Source organism: Macrotis lagotis, chromosome 1, assembly GCF_037893015.1.
Source record: "Macrotis lagotis isolate mMagLag1 chromosome 1, bilby.v1.9.chrom.fasta, whole genome shotgun sequence".
Lineage (NCBI taxonomy): Eukaryota > Metazoa > Chordata > Mammalia > Peramelemorphia > Peramelidae > Macrotis > Macrotis lagotis.
Genome location: NC_133658.1, coordinates 543,035,126 through 543,052,018, shown reverse-complemented (window position 1 = coordinate 543,052,018; position 16,893 = coordinate 543,035,126). Strand labels below are relative to the sequence as shown.

The window sequence follows — 16,893 nt, the reverse complement described above, 5'->3', positions numbered from 1 at the left end:
CACAAACAGGGCTGCTATGAATATTTTTGTACAAGTGATGTTTTTACCCTTTTTTGTCATCTCTTCATAGTATAGAACCAGTAGTGTTATTGCTGGATCAAAGGGTATGCTCATTTTAGTTGCCTTTTGGGTGTAGTTCCAAATTTCTCTCCAGAAAGGTTGGATAGGTTCACAGCTCCACCAACAATGTAATAGTGTTCCAATGTATCATAATTTCTAATTAATTTCTAAGTTTATCTTTCAACTCAGTCATCGGTAATATGAGCAGTGTAGGGAAAAACAAAGAGAAAGGAGAGATATCTGTCTTCTTGCAAGATTTTTTGAAAATTTGATTTTGTATAACCTGTTTCTTTTGGTGGAACACATCAAACAAAATGGACATTGGATTTTTGTGGAGTTATGAACTGATCCAACCATTCTGAAAAGTAATTTTGATCTATACCCCCAAGGGCTATAAAACTGTGATACAGCAATGCCACTGCTAGGTCTTGGTCCAAAAAAAAGGGAGAAAGTACTTATTTGTACAAAAATATTTAAGCAGCTATTTTTGCAATGGCAAAGAATTGGTAATCAGAGGGATATCCATCAATCAAAGACTGACTAAAGATGCTGTGATACTTGATTGTAATGGAACATTTTAAGAAAGGACAAGCATGTTGATTTCAGAAAATCCTGGAAAATACTTATATGAACTGATACAAAGTAAACAAAACAGAACCAATGCAATGTGGTACACAGTAACAGCAATTAAGTTTGATGTAGAATTATTAATGATTTAGTTATTCTCAGCAAGGAACCCAGACAATCAAAAAGGATTAGTGATGAAGCATCCCATCTACATTCAGAGAAAGAACTTGGATTGTCTGCAGACTAAAGCATGCATTTTTTAAATTTTGTTTCTTTTATTGGAGTCTTCTTGTTCAAAAGGACTAATATGGAAATGTTTTGCCTGATTGCATATATATATATACCTATATCTCATTGCTTATCATTTCAGAGAGTGGAACAGATGAGAGTTTGGAACTCAAAAGTTCAAAAAAAAGGTTTTAAAATTTCTTTAACATGGTAATTGAAAGGAAAAATTCTCTGTGTGAAAATGCATAGGTAAAACTAACCTGTTGTCTGTGGGTTAGTACAAAATATGAATGGCACAGCACATACTAAACAGTCATTTTGTTTTCATTCACTTCAAGATTTTCCTATAGATGTCTTTCCAAAGTAAGGATCCCTTTATTTCTAGACTTAGCTTCACTATTTACAAAACTGACACACACAGAACATGTAACAACATTAAATCAGGCTTGAACATCTGAGGTTTTTTCAAGGAGATTTTGAATCAGAATCTTACATCTCCTCTATTAACTATAGAATTTATGACCATCTTTTGACTGGGACCCTGCTGAAAACCTGAAATAATACTTCTGTGTCCTAATAATGTCAATGCTTTTATCAGTGTTGATCAATAAAATGTAATTTAGTAAATTGTTTTAAATAAAATTGCTTTAGTCTAATTTGCCAATTGGGTTTACCTATTTAAAATGAACTTTTTATTCAGAATAAATTCCCCCCAAATAGAAGAACTGCTTAAAATTCCATTCCTCTAAGCTTTTTGCCAAAGTATAATCACAGGAAGACTAAAACAAAAAAAAAACTAAAAATTTTAAATATTTTGGAGGTAGGAATTCTAGCTCAAACTGAATTTCTCTAGTTTTAGTAGATTCTCATAGCTTTCTAAGGGCAAAGTAATCAAAAGTTGTATACCTTGGCCAAAGCAATCCCCCATATCCTTTATATTCTCAAATCAAATTTTACAAAACTTAGCAGCTATTTCTTTAGGCATCCCTGAACAGGGGGTCCAATGGGGATCATGCCTGTCCCCATCTCTCCTGGGGACATTCCCATTGTGGAGTGGTACTACTCAGATTGAGTGGAATAAAATTTGAGATTTCTTCAGTAAAATACTATAGATTGAATTTGGTTAACTATGTGCCCCTCCTCCCTTGACAAAGCAAACTTCTGGGATATTGTTGAAGAAACAACTGACCTCACCTGATCTGTTGATGTCCAAAGAATCATTCAGTTCCTAGGGCTAAAAAGAAAATTTGGTTTCCCTTTGAATTTTTTGTTATTTTCCCTAGATTAGCTTGCCAGTCTAGATTTTAAAATAACATTTCTCATTGACGAGGGTGGGTCAGTGGTGGACGAGAATTGAGTTAGCATAAATGTGATTCTTGGTCCTTTTGCTTTTGCCTCAATCTCTGTAATTGATTGCGGCCCATTTCTCAAGAAACAAATAAGGCCTTCTCTTCATACCTTGAGAGATCGCCAAAATTTATTTAAGTGGCATTTGTCCCACAAAAGTAGAACTTCTGAGGTATTGTACTTGATTTCCAGGGTTACTACCCTTTGACTCATTCCATCTGAGAAGTTTCCCACTGAAAAACCTGGAGACAATTCACCCTTGATTTTTTTAAGGGTACACTCCCCTAACCATCTGAGTTCATCTCTTAAGGGAGGTCATTCTTATAGCTAAAACTCTTATATTCAGAGATTTGTTTTGGCACAGTTTCCTATACTTCCAATTCATAATTCTGGGTTCAACAAGGGTTCAAAAGTTCTTTATAAGTGAATAGAAATATTAAAAATCAGTCTCTGAAACACCTAGGTTGAAGAGACCCAGGGACCAATTTTTGTAAAATATTTCCATTGAGACCAAATTTTCACCAGAATTTATGTCAGTTCTCCTCTAGAACTTTGTACAAATTCTGGCTTTGTGATTCTCAGCAAGTGACCTAATCCTCAGCAAATATAAGTAAAAGTTACCTCACTCACCAACTGAAGGGGAGGTTTTCCCTTTCCTCAGCTCTGTAAAAGTGAAATGAGCCTCCTTCTCTGGTCAGAAGAGAGTGGAATTACTCTCAGGGTGGTCAAATGTTCTGACAGCTTTCCACTGTCAGGAGACAACCTGTTTTCCAGAGCAAGCTGAACCTGAGCTTGGCATAACAAACATTCTCATACATGATCATCCTCTGGATGATCTCACCTTCTGGCAAAATAACACAATTATTCTATTGTTTTGGGGAGTGCTAGGTGTTCCAAAGTTCAAACATGCAAAGGACAAATACCCATGTTCCTCTCATAAAGTCCTTACATGAATAAAATTTGTCTCATTTTTGGTGCTACTTCTCATTATCAGTTCCACACCTCACTGTATAGCCACTGATATATAAGAATTGAGATTTTCCCCACAATGTCTGGAGAGGGGGAGACAGGGCTTCCATATATGTGTTCCTGTTTGCAAGCCATTTGCCTCATTTTGAAATTAAATTTCTGTGTTAATTCCTGACAGTTCTGTCTCCAAGATGCAATGTTTGCCTCCAACCATTCACAGCTTAGTTGCTAGTTTGTTCTGATTGTCACCATGGAGGTGGGAAAATCTCTCCCCTAAGGCTATATTCAGGCTAGCACAAATTTTTGCTCCTTCAAGGTGGGCAATCATTACTCCAATCCCTACCCCATCCAGGAAATGGTCTTTGGATCTTCTACAATTTCCTCACCCTGCTGTGAGCCACATAGGGTTCCCCCTCAAACAATTGAAAAGACTTCTCTACTGATGGCAAAAATGATTTGGTTATCCTGGTTAAAAGAATTTAAAGCACAATCTATTTTTAACCCATTATCACCTAATTTTAAAATTAGGCTGACTAGTTAATGAGGAACTTGCAGCTCCACCTCTCAATCAACAAAATGAACACATATAAAGGAGAAAGAAAAAATAACCAATATTTAAAAGTTAAAATTGTAATTATGGCTATATAATTTTTATAAATATAGGAATGGAGTGCCCCCAAGCTTATAAACCCAGGCAAATTAATTATAAATCCAGACAACTGGGACCCTTTTTTAGAAAAAAAGAATTCAGACTAAATCAAGAGAGATTCATCCATCTTTGGACTGGAGAAACTTACTTCAGGCTCAGAGAATTTGGTGGCCAACTGCCAGGGGAATCCAAATTCCTCCGGAATGGGGGAAGCAACTGTGAAAATTTGTCCATGGAACATTTCTCTGTGAGTGGTAGGAGTCCACAAATCACTGTCTCACCACAGTCACCATGATGTATGGTTCAAAATTATCCATTCTGCAAGGCAGAGCTAGAAGCCAATAGTACTTTAGTAAAGGTCCATAGTTCTCTAATGAAAGGATTCTGAGATCTTCCTCATGATCTGAAATGCCTCCTTTTCCCAAGACTTTACTTTTATAATGTTTGACTAAGTATTTAGAAGAGTCAAAGTAAAATACAGAATTCCATAGGTTTATAGACTTTCCCCTTAACCACACTCTGAGAGTGACAAAAATGGTACATGAGTATGGGTGGTTAAAAGTTGAACAAGGCAAAGGTCATTGTCTCTGAGTGGTCATAAGATGGGCAAGACAGAGTAGTCTGGTGATACAAAAATAAGTTGAGGATTTTCTAAAGAATTAAGGCATCACACTCAAGCTGTGTTTGAACATGAAATTTGAGAAAAATCAGATAAAGCTCTTTGTCATCATTCTTGTGGTTGTTCAAGGGAGCTTCATAACTAGTAAACACATGGTGAATACTGACTGTTAAGTTTGAGGCCAAGAGTTAAAACATATCTAATTACCTCTATATGATTTATGTAAAATATCAAACTGATTACTAGTGATGGAATAGAGTAGAGATCTAAATGAATCATTTCTCACATTCTCTTATGTGAGCTTTTAAGAAGTGGATGATTTTTTTTTCTGTTTGAGGTCCTTAATAATATCAAGACAGAAATGGGACTTATTTTAAAAATTCCAATTCTTTGTCCAACCTACAAAAAAAAAACATTACCCATATATGTACAGGGTTCAACAAAAAATGGAAACAAGAAATGGTGTGTGAAGATGAAAATTCCCTAAACTTTCAGGTGACCTATCTGTAGTTTCATTTGATAATCTTCCTAAAGACCAGTTCTGGTCCAGTTGACAAGAAGTAAACACTTCTCTTCCTCTTTTTCCTCCAAGATAGGTACATAATAGGTATGTGCCCACCCCTACTTGAGCTACAATCAGTTCAACAAGAAGAGCTTAGCATCCCTCCTTGAACCCTTAGATGCCTAAATTCAGAAGAGACATCTATGTAGCAAAGTGGTACTTGGCTGGCCCCAAAGTAGTCCCCTTTCTGAAGAATTTCAAAGGTTTATATTCAGCCCAGTGTTATCATTTTTGTGGACAATCATTCATTGACTACCAGACCCCTCACTTGATACTTGTCTCCTCCAGGCCCCTTGCACTCACATGCTTTGGTACCCAGGGGAGTTGAGTGCATATATGGGGGAGAGGGCCGGACCCTTAGAGTCTCCACTACTCATGGGATATTTCCTTGTACCATTCCACTATAATGGGCACAATGGAGGTATGTAGGGTGGTCCTCCTGGATTGATCTTGTATTTTTCCTGTTCTACTTCCAAGCTGTAGTCATAGGTCTTGAACCAGAGCCTGTGTCAATATGTCCTGGGTTATATCTTCGCCCCAGGAAGTACTAGTTCCAAACTCCTTGTATTTCAACCCTCCTGAGCCAAAGAAGAGACTCCAGGAAAGCCAGAAGGGAGGAGGGAAGGCACTCAGGTCACACATTTGTAGTCCTTGACCTGGTACATAAAGTGGAATATGGCTCCACTTTGACCCAAAAGTTCCTTGATGAATCATACAACTACTAGTTACTGAAAGCTGTTTTTCCTCCTTCCACACCATCTACTCTTAACACTAAAATGCCTCTGTCACTATTTCTACTTTCCACTTTCTCACATATAGAATGTGATCTACCTTCTTGCCAAAGAAAACTGAATTCCTTCAGAATTGATTTCAGTCCATCCCATCTCTTTCAGCAGGTTTTGCTGACTCTCCAGTTTCTCTCTGCTTACAAATATTCACATTTCCTCTGACTCTCAGAAAACCCTCACTTGATCCATTCATCTTTTCTAACTAGTCCCATATATATCCTGTCATTTGTTGTTCAAATCCTGGAGAAAGCCACCTGTTGGGGGTCCCAACCCATGGCGGAGTGAGGAAAGAGTTAAAGAGTTATGTGACTGAAGGCTGACTAATAAAGGAAGAGATGGGACTCTGACCAGATGGAGGAGTATCTGATTTATTGAGCCATGCACAAGATATATTGCAAAAATAACAAGGTCCCTTCTTTATCCAGTCCCCTGAGCACACTGAGTACTTCCCTTGTTCCCAGACCATGCTGTATATACTGGCATATCAAGTGCAGCATACCCACATAACTTATCTACTGGGAACATAGTATGCTTAGAAAGTAACTATTAACCATCCTGGATGGTGAACCAAACCAGGCAAAGAGTAGATTTTCCTGGTAGAGTTTTTCCATGGGGTATTCCAGGCTATATTAAACCAATTATATAAGCAGAAATAGGGTTAGCTAATTCAGAGATAGGGAAGACTATGGTAGCAATAGATAAGGTCTATACAATGGTATAAAACATTGAGCAAAATATCTTATGCAGAAAAGAAATTGCCTGTGACTGTGTGCAAAGGACCAAATATTACTTTCATGGAGGGGTATAATGTTAACTGTTACAATTGTATTATTCAAACTTGTATAGGTAAAGAAGTGATGAATAAAGAAAAAATAGAAGCAAAATATAGTCAAGAATTATCAGAAAAAAAGTTACTAGAGCATTAAAGGCTCAAGAGAGAATTGATGAAGATCTTTATCATTTGATTAATGCATTATAAACCTCTGTATTGAACATAAGGGACAATTTCAATGTGATTATAGATTTTCTGCTATTTGTGTTACTCATTTAAAATATGATACTTTACTTATTCCATGGGATAATATAAAAAATTATTTGAATGGAATATGGTATAATGATTCTTTAATAACAGATATGAATGAATTGCATAAAATTGTTAATAATATTGCATTTGCACCTAGAATGGAAAGGGACTCAGATATCAATAATTTGTTTAACTTTGTTAATAGGTTTCATCCTTTTCTTTTTATGACCCTATTAGTGAGCATGCTTCCTGGTATCTTTGTATTATTATTATTATTATTTTTTAGTTTTTAGTTTTTGCAAGGCAATGGGGTTAAGTGGCTTGCCCAAGGCCACACAGCTAGGTAATTATTAAGTGTCTGAGGCCACATTTGAACTCAGAAACTTCTGACTCCGGGGCCAGTGTTCTATCTACTGTGCCACCTAGCCACCCCTCTTTGCATTATTATTGATATTGTGTATTGTTCCCATTTGTCTTAAATGTCTTTTTTCTCTGGAACAAAATACTGATGTCCTAACACATTGTCTTAAAGCTTCAGCATGCCTGAGGGGGTTAACTGTCAAGGGCCACCTCCTAAGAAGGATTTATACTATTTTTGGTGACCTTTGCCACCAGAGATATACATGTATTCTTGCTCTTTAAATGGATTTGTTGGGTCACCAGTGAACTCTGACCTAAGAATCTGTGACACAAGAAGTGTTTTAGGAAGCCTTCTGATAATGAAATTTACAGACTTCAAAGGATAAATATTGTAAATTTAACCCAGGAAGCTATGCAGCAGAGTTTCGTCAAACCTGTCATGCCTGAGATAAGTTTTGTTATAAAAGTATGAGTATCCAAGAATAAAGTGATAGAGTTTGTTTCACAACCTTATGTGTTGGGCGCCTCTATTCAACCTGACTCTTGACTCTTTCAAATGACTTATATGCAATTCTAAAATGATTATTCAGTGCATTTGTTTATACTATTCTTGAGCTTTTGGTTACAACTTACTGTGGCATCCATTAATGAATCTGTTATTTTGGAACCCGTGTTCTTACAGAACATATTCTGATACTGACAGGATCATAAAGTATAATTCTTGTTCTTAATAGACCTTCTAGTTTTTTTTCTAATCACTGGACCTCCATTAAATAGCTTACTCTGTTAAACCTCTCTCTCTGGTTTTGCTTGCTCAATTTTTTTCTGAGTTTCATTTCGCTAGGTTACGAGCTGTACATCTCCAATACCGGGCTCTGCAGGATGCCATTCAGTTGTGCCAATCATGATAGCAAAATTCTCTGGACACTGCCTCAATGGCTCACTATAATGCATTCACTTCCAATGTACCCTGAAAGGTACAGCAGAATCTGGGACCCAAAGAGTTTTGAAGGGGGGGAATGATGCAGAGAATTATGCATATAGCTTCAAAATTGTAAAAATCTTGTTAATTGTGGAAGTCTTCTTGTTCAAGATGCAAACTGACCCCTGTTGATTATATCTTCTCACCTCTTGACCCTTATTGTTTGTATCCTGTCTCCTGTCTCCCAAGTTTCCCCTTCACCTAAGCCAAGCTTCATGGCTGCCTGCCCTTCTCTCTCTCTCTCTCTCTCTCTCTCTCTCTCTCTCTCTCTCCCTCTCTCTCTCTCTCTCTCCCTCTGTCTCTCAAATTAGACCAAGCTGTACTCAAAGTGCTTATTGTTTTTCTAGGAGTTTATAACCTATTTGCTTTACTATCTTTGTAATAAAATCCCGTGTACTTTAAAAATCTCAGAGGGCATGTTAATTCTTTTGCTTTTCAGTGGCCTCAGATCTTCTATCTTCAATCTCTGTATCTCAGCAGCAACTATACTGTTTCATTACATTCAATGAGCTCAACTGGTTCTTCCATTTCCTAACTCATATGTATCCTAAAAATATTCATTTCTTTGCCACCACAAAAAAGCTGCTAAAAGTATTTTTGATTATGTGGTTCCTTTTGCCTTTTGTATGATCTCTTAGGAATTCAGGCCTAGTACTGGTATTTGTTTAATCAAAACATGCACAGTTTTAGTGCATAATTCCACATTACTCTGCAGAATGGTTGGATCAGTCCAGAACTCCACCAACAGTGCATTAGTGACCTACTTTTCCCACATCCCCAACAGTATTTATCATATTCCTTTTCTGTATTATTAGCCAATCTTTGGGGTGACCAGAACTTTGCCTTTCCCTAGTTAATAGTGATTTAGAACATTTCTATGATGATGGTTATAGATAACTTTTATTTCTTCATCTGAGAACTATCTATTCTTTTCCTTTGATCACTTATCAATTGACTTGTATTCTCATAAATTTGATTCACATTTCTACATGTTTTTGATATGAGCCTTTTTAAGAAAAAGTGGACATAAAATGTGGCTCCAAACTTTTAACTTTCTTTCTCACCTCGGTGTCTCATTCCAATGCTGGTGCTTTGTCCACTAGAACCCCTATCTGTTCCTCATCTTTTTAAAATAGGAATAGGGACTGTATTTTGTCTAAAGCTTTTTCTACATCTATTAAAATAATTACATATTTATGTCAGTTTTATTATTCATATAGTCAGACAAATAGTTTTCCTAATTCTGAGTCATCATTGCATTCCTCATATCAGTTCCATCTGGTTGTAATGTATTTTCCTGATGATCAGTCCTACCATAAAATCTTTGGAAATATTTTATTTAAAATTGTTACATCAGTATTCATTATAGAAATTGGTCTATAATCTTCTTTCTCTGAATATTAGCATGACATTTGATAAAAAAAAAAAGAAATCTGATAGAATTCCATCCTCTCCAGTTCTTTTTTCATGTTGTATATTGTAGATTTATTGTTCTTTGAAAGTTTACTTTTAAATACATTTGGCCCCAGCTATTTGGCAGAGTGGGCTCACTGATGACTTGTTCAATTTCTTTTTCTAAAGTAGTGTTAAGTATTTTATTTTCTCTTTGGGTTAATCTGGGCAATTTATAATTTTATAAATATTCATCCAGTTGACTTAGATTGTCAGATATATAGGGAAACATTTGGGCCAAATACTACCTTATTTATTTATTTACGTTTAGAATTTTATTTATTTAAGGCAATGGGGTTAAGTGAGTTGCCCAAGGTCACACAGCTAGGCAATTATTGTCTGAGGTCACATTTGAACACAGGTCCTCCTGACTCCAGAGCTGGTACTCTATCCACTTTACCATCTAGCTGCCCCTGTTTATTTATATTTTAGTCATATAGTAACTGTTTTAGAACAATAAACATTATCAAAGAAAGAGCATCTGATCTGGCATTGTTTTTTAATGACAAAATTGAAGACCCAAGAAATTATGTAACTAACTTATCCTCAAACAGAGAATAAGGATCCATCACTACTAATTCAAGGAAAGGAGGGGGGTCATCTACAATTCTCCAAACAATTATATCCCAGGGAGTAATCTTAAAGACCTTTAATTGATTGATTTTGTTATGCTATACCCATTGTTTCAGAACATTAAAAAATGGGATAACAGAGATTTTATATAAAATTATCTTCTTTTGCAGGAGTATCTACACAGTTCTTTTTCATTGAATACCATTCTTAGTTAATTATAATGAAGACAAAGAATAAAGGTGATGTTCACCCAACTGTGAATTCCACTGCAGTATTGTTATTGCTGTTGTCATGCTCCAGCAGAGAAGCCTTCAGACCATCTACAATGATAAGGAGTCTAAATAAGACCTTCTCAATAGTGCAAAAGTCTTAAGAAATGGGAGGATATTGCCTAAAACAGTAATTTTTTCAAGAATTGCAGAATTAGGGAGGATGGAGCTAAGAGGGAAGGCAGAGCCAAGATGGCAACAGGAGAGGATGTCTCTTAGGTGCTCTCACTCAAAACTTATAAGCTAAGGACTCTAAATTTTTGAGAGACAGAATCCACAGAGGGATGCAGTGAAGCAGTTCTCCAGCCCCAGGTAACCTGGAAAAGAGTGGAAAGGCTCCACTCCACGGGTTGGAGGGGTGTGCGGGCAGTTTTCCTGACCAACACCCCGGGGAGCACCAGGCACAATTTGGGGGATCAGAGGGGGATACCTCTGCCAGAGCGAGCAAATGAAACCCAGCCCTCAGGGCACACAGGGAGCAGCATGGCTGTGGAAGGCCAGATCCAGAAATCAGAAGCAGGCAGAGTTGGTAAGCAGCAACCCCCAGGGCATGAGTGCTGAGCCTAGGGAGGGGAGTGAAGAGAGACTGCCAAGCTCTGTCTTCTGTCCCGAAACAGGACTCTGGGGTTCTGACCCCATCCAGATCCTTATCACAACCTAGGCCCCCCCATGGAACAACAGGGCCTGCCCACCTCAGCCCAATGGCAGAGGGATGCACTTGTGGTCATTCACAGACCAAGAGGGAAGACAGAGCCTCACACACTGAGATCCTTGTGGCGGTGTCCCAATAATACTCAAAAGCTCAAGAAGCACCCCAAAACCAGGCACAGGCTGGAGAAATGAATAAACAGAGGAAAAAATAGAAACACCATTGAGAAATACTTTGTGATACCAAGAAGGATCAAAACACTTGATGAGGAAGTACAAGCTCCTGCATCTAAAGACTCCAAGAAAAACAGAAATTGGGCTTAGGTTATGACAGAGCTCAAAAAAGACTTTGAAAATCAAGTGAGGAAGATAGAAGAAAACTTTGGAAAAGAGAGAGAGATGCAGGAAAAACATGAAAAGTCAGCAGCTTAGTCGAGATCCAAAAAAATGCTGAAGACAATAACATGCTAAAAACCAGAATAGGTCTAATAGATAAAACAGTTCAAAAAGTTATTGAGGAGAAGAATGCTTTAAAAAGCAAAACTGGCCAAATGGAAAAGGAGATAAGAAAGCTCTCTGAGGAAAACAAATCCTTCATACAAAGAATGGAATTGAGGGAGGTTGCTGATTTTATGAGAAATCAGGACTCAATACTTCAAAACCAAAAGAATGAAAAATTAGAAGAAAATGTGAAACATCTCATTGAAAAAACAACTGATATAGAAAACAGATTTAGGAAAGATAATTTAAAAATTATTGGAATACCTGAAAGTCATGACCAGGAAAAGAGCCTTGACATCATTTTCAAAGAATTACTACAGGAAAATTGCCGTTATCCTAGAAGCAGAGGGTAAAATAGAAATGGAGAGAATCCACCGATCTCCCCCAGAAAGAGATCAAAAAAAAACAACCCCCAGGAATATTATAGCCAAGTTCCAGAACTCCCAAGTCAAAGAGAAAATATTACAAGCAGCCAGAAGGACACAATTCACATATTGTGGAGCTGCAGTCAGGATCACACAGGACTTAGCAGCAATTACATTAAAGGCTCATAGGGCTTGGAATATAATATTCTGGAAGGCAAAAGAGCTCAGAATGCAACCGAGAATCAACTACCCAGCAAAACTGAAGATCTTCTTCCAGGGAAAAAGATAGACTTTCAATGAACCAGGGGAATTTCAAATGTTCCTGTTGGAATGGCCAGAGCTGAACAGAAGGTTTGTTCAGATACAGGATTCAGGTGAAGCATAGAGAGTGGAAGAGAAGGGGAAAATATGAGGGACTTAATGAAGATGAACTACATGTGCTCCTGTATAGAAAAATGATACTGATAATACTCATACAAACCTTCTCATTTAATAGAGCAGGTAGAAGGAGCTTTTATAGTTGAAGCACAGGAGAAAGCTGAATTTGAAGATATATTATGGTGCAAAAATGGAGTCAATAGATAAAAGGGAAATGTAATGGGAGAAAGAAAAAGGAGAGGAGGAATAGACTAAGATATTTCATATAATAAGATTTTTCTTTATTACAATGAGCTATTGCAATGATATGGAAGGGGGGAAGGCAAGGGGGAATGAGGAAATCTTTGCTCTTGTCAGAGGTGGCTAGGAGAGGAAACAGCATATATACTCAATGGGGTATAGACATCTGTAGTAAGAAGGAGAGAAGGGAGACAGGGGGAAGGGGGGGGGATGTGAGTGATGGAGGAGAGGATGGACCATGGCGGGGGTGGGGAATAATCAGATATAACACATTTTCTTTTTTACTTCTTGCACGGGGTTGAGATTGGATGGCCTGTCCTGGACCATAGGGCTGGGTGGTTGCTGGGTCTAAGGGGTGGTATGTAGGCTTGGGGCCTCTTGGCCCCAGGGCCGGGGATCTGTCTGTTGTGCCACTCAGCTACCCTACAGCAGAGACAGAGTGAAAGGAGAGAGAAAATATAGTACATGGTAGTGGAGAAGTATGAATGGAGGGAGTTGCAATCAGCAAAGGCAATATGGAAGTAACTTTTGTGATGGACTTATCATAAAGAATGTGATCCACCTGTGACAGAGCTGGTGGTTTTGGAAGACAGACTGAAGCACATTTTTTATTTTTATTATTGGGGGGGGTGTTACAGGACAAATGGGACTGGGTGGCCTGCCTGGGGCCACACAGCTTGGTGATTGTTGGGTGTCTGAGACCTAATTTGGACCCAGGTGCTCCTGGCTCAAGGGCTAGTGCTCTGTCCACCACTCAGCCACCCCTACTATTATTATTACTATTTTATTTTATTTTGGGTCTTTTTTTTTTGTTTTTGTAGGGCAATGGGGTTAGGGTGGCTTGCACAGGATAACATAGTGGGGTGATTGTTGGGTGTCTGTGGCTGGATTTGGGCTCAGGTGTTCCTGGTTCCAGGGTCAGTGCTCTATCCACTATGCTACCTGGCCATACCTAAAATTATTATTATTATTATTATTATTATTATTATTATTATTATTTTATTTTAATTTTTAATTTTTTTCTCTCCACTTTATCGCTCATGTGGGTCTATATTTTTTGGGGGGAGGGGATATTATGTCTACTCTTAAACAAGAATATTTTAGCAATGTATAAAAAACATTATTTGTACAAAATAAGAATATATAAATAAATGGGATTTAAAAAAAGAATTGCAGAATTAATAGAAGATGACCCCATTCTGGAGTTTCTACTCTGATGCAATGCTATACTTCTTACCAAGGAAAAATAATTTCAGCAGAAAATACTTGCTTATCAATTTTTATGAATACCAGGTCAAGGGGAGACAAAGCCAAGATGATAAAAAGGAGAAACAGAAACCCAGCCAAAATTTCCCCATTTTACCATCCAAAGAACTTTAAAATAGAATTTGGCAGTGGAAGAGGCAATAAAATGTGGGCTGCTCTACTTTCTAACAGAAGACAACAAAGAGAGGTGTAGAAGTCTGTAACACTGAAGTGATCTCTAGCCCATAGTATACCAATTTGAGGTGGGCCATGGAGGCAGCTTCTGCTTCAGGAACTCTCTTGCTCAGAACAAGTTATGGGATCTGGCCATGGATGAGAGGATCTGAACTGGATCTTTGTGCAAGACCTTGTTACATTGCCCATATACCTTTCTCTGTCCCAGGATTAGGGGAGAGAGATGTACTAGCACTTGCACTAGCAGGGTAACAGGTACCCCAGGGACAATTCCAGAGCAGAGGGGAGCTCTTACATTTGTAGGTTCTGGGAAATAGGAACATTTCCTGAGGAAGGAGCAGAGTAATGGCTAGTGAAAATTTTCAGACAAGACCACTTTGGAAGCACCAAAAAATGTACAAAACCTGAGAACTAGCTTGGAAAAAAACAGTAGGAAAATGCCTGAAGCTTGGAAGGTGCCCACTACACCCCAGAAACAAGTAAATTTTAACAAGAAGTGAAACATCAAGGCTAGAAAAGGTAGCAAATCACACTCAAGAAAACCTGACCTTAAGAAGTGACTGTGGTGACAGTGAAACACAATGATTTTCCTACATGTCTGGGATCTGAACAAGATGATTAAGAAATTTATTCAATCTCTTTATCAGAAATGAACTTCAAGAGACTGAACTTTTGAAATCAGGACATTAGAAAAATGGGGGGACTCTGGATCTCCCCAAATTATTAGTTGCTAATAATGATTATTCTCATTAGTAATAACTCCATGTGTTCCTAATAAACACTGTTCTTATCTAAAATTTCAAGTCCATAGAAACATTCTGAAATTACCATTCCATGTTCACCTGAAAGACATAGATTACACTTATGACAACGTATACAGAATGTGGCCCTTTCAATTTTCTTCCCCAGTGTACAACAGCCTTCAGTTCAAGTGAAAGAAATGAGAAAAATGTAAAAACCTTGTTATAGTCCAACAGTTGTAGTTATTTTGCATTATCTAATTCTTACTTTTCCATCTTGATTGTCCATGTTATATAAAAAAATGCTGATTTTCTTTACCTTTTTACTCTCTTGACTAATGTTTGCATGCAGTGTTTCATCAGAAGAGAAATAAATTCTGATTGCTAAATAGTGACTGATACATTTTCATTCCTGTTGGTTTCAAAAACTTATTTTTCCTTGTTGCCTTTGTACGTGAGAAATCTACCTCTGACCTATCCTGGATTCAGAAATATGTTCTTTCATATATGCAGATATTCATAATAAAATTGTTAATATTTTCCCTACAGGTACTGAATTTGACATAACAACAATCCTTTGTGGTCATCCTCTGGATGATCTCAGGAACAGCAAAACTCCAGAGCTGGGACTTAGGATTTCCCTATTTACCAGGGTTTGGAGTTGCAACAAGTAAAATGTCAATGGTAAGAAAATTTTGACAATCATGAAGCTGTCTCTGGTGGTCACAAAACATCACCAAGTCTTCATTGATCAGCTCACCCAACAGGTAACCCCAGGAGTGAGTGACATCATAGAACAATGATTTGTCTGCTGTCTTGATAATAGGGATGCACAGAGCAACTGACCATTACTTCTGAGGAAGAATGTTAGGAAAGTGGACACTTTCTGTCACTTCTAAGGAAGGATCAGGATAGGATGTTCACTTTAAGAAATACTTTGCTTTGCAGGGTGGCTAGGTGGCACAGTGAATAGAGCACCGACCCTGGAGTCAGGAATGCCTGAGTTCAAATCCAACCTCAGACACAATAATTACCTAGCTGTGTAATTACCTAATCCCATTGCCTTGCAAAAGAAAGAAAGAAAGAAAGAAAGAAAGAAAGAAAGAAAGAAAGAAAGAAAGAAAGAAAGAAAGAAAGAAAGAAAGAAAGAAAAGAAAAGAAATACTTTGCTTTGAAATCTGTGAAGGCAGAATTCTAAGAAACCCTTTCAGATTTTCCGAAGTTTAAGGTAGATGATGATCTCACTAATTTATCACTGACATACAAAATAAATCTTAAGCTCAGTATTTCCAAGCTGAATTCATTACTATTGTCCTCTTGAAACTTCCCTCTTCCTAATTTGTTTTTCATTGTATCAGGTACAACCATTCTTCCAATCATCCAAGCTCACCACAGAACTGTCATGCTCAATAATCTTCTTTCCCATTCCCATATTCAATCAAGTCCCAAATGCTTTCAACTTTTACCTTCCAAAGCCTCTTCATCCTTTGTTTTATCTCTTTCTCAATTATCACATATTAAAAGTTTTATGTTGGAAAGGTGGTATTTTGTTTAGCTCTCCTAATAAAATTCAATTTCAAATTTTGGGTAGGAATTATTTTGCTCATAAACTATTGATACATTAAAAATCTTACATCTGTACTATGGGGAAAAAATTTCCTTTGCCTTATCAGATCCTTCACTAATCCTAAATTCCTTTCACTTTTCTGCACAGTCACAGATTCCATAAAACATTAGGTTTGGACTAGTGGAATATATAATTTCAAGACTGGGTTCTGTCAGAAAAAAATAGGGTACAGTTTGGGATGGAAATTGCCTTCATTGAGACAAAGACCCCATGGAGTCTTGCTCCCAAAATATAATGACAAATGTCAAGTAGCATTTATACATGGTAAAGGCAGGAAACTCCCATGCACTTTTTGACTCACAAATGAAAGAAATGAGAAAAATGTAAAAACCTTACTGCAGTTCAATAGTTATGGTTATTTTTCATTATCCATTTCTTATTTTACCATCTTGGTTGTCCATGTTATCTGAAGAAATGAGTAAATTACTTTGAGTAAATTACAAAACTTTTATGGACTTCAGTTTTCTCAGGAATACAATGGGGGTTTTGGTATGGATAGCCATTT

General features: G+C 37.4%; 1 long non-coding RNA gene across 2 annotated transcripts in view; it reads right to left on the bottom strand.

Moving 5' to 3' along the window:
* Positions 1 to 2,968, bottom strand: part of LOC141507024 (uncharacterized) — a 66,671-nt gene extending 63,703 nt beyond the window's left edge. For both annotated transcript variants that reach the window (XR_012474048.1, XR_012474049.1), the window contains exon 1: positions 2,833 to 2,968. This is a non-coding gene — a long non-coding RNA (uncharacterized LOC141507024). The remainder of the gene's footprint in view (positions 1 to 2,832) is intronic.
* Between the last annotated feature and the right edge of the window lie 13,925 nt (positions 2,969 to 16,893).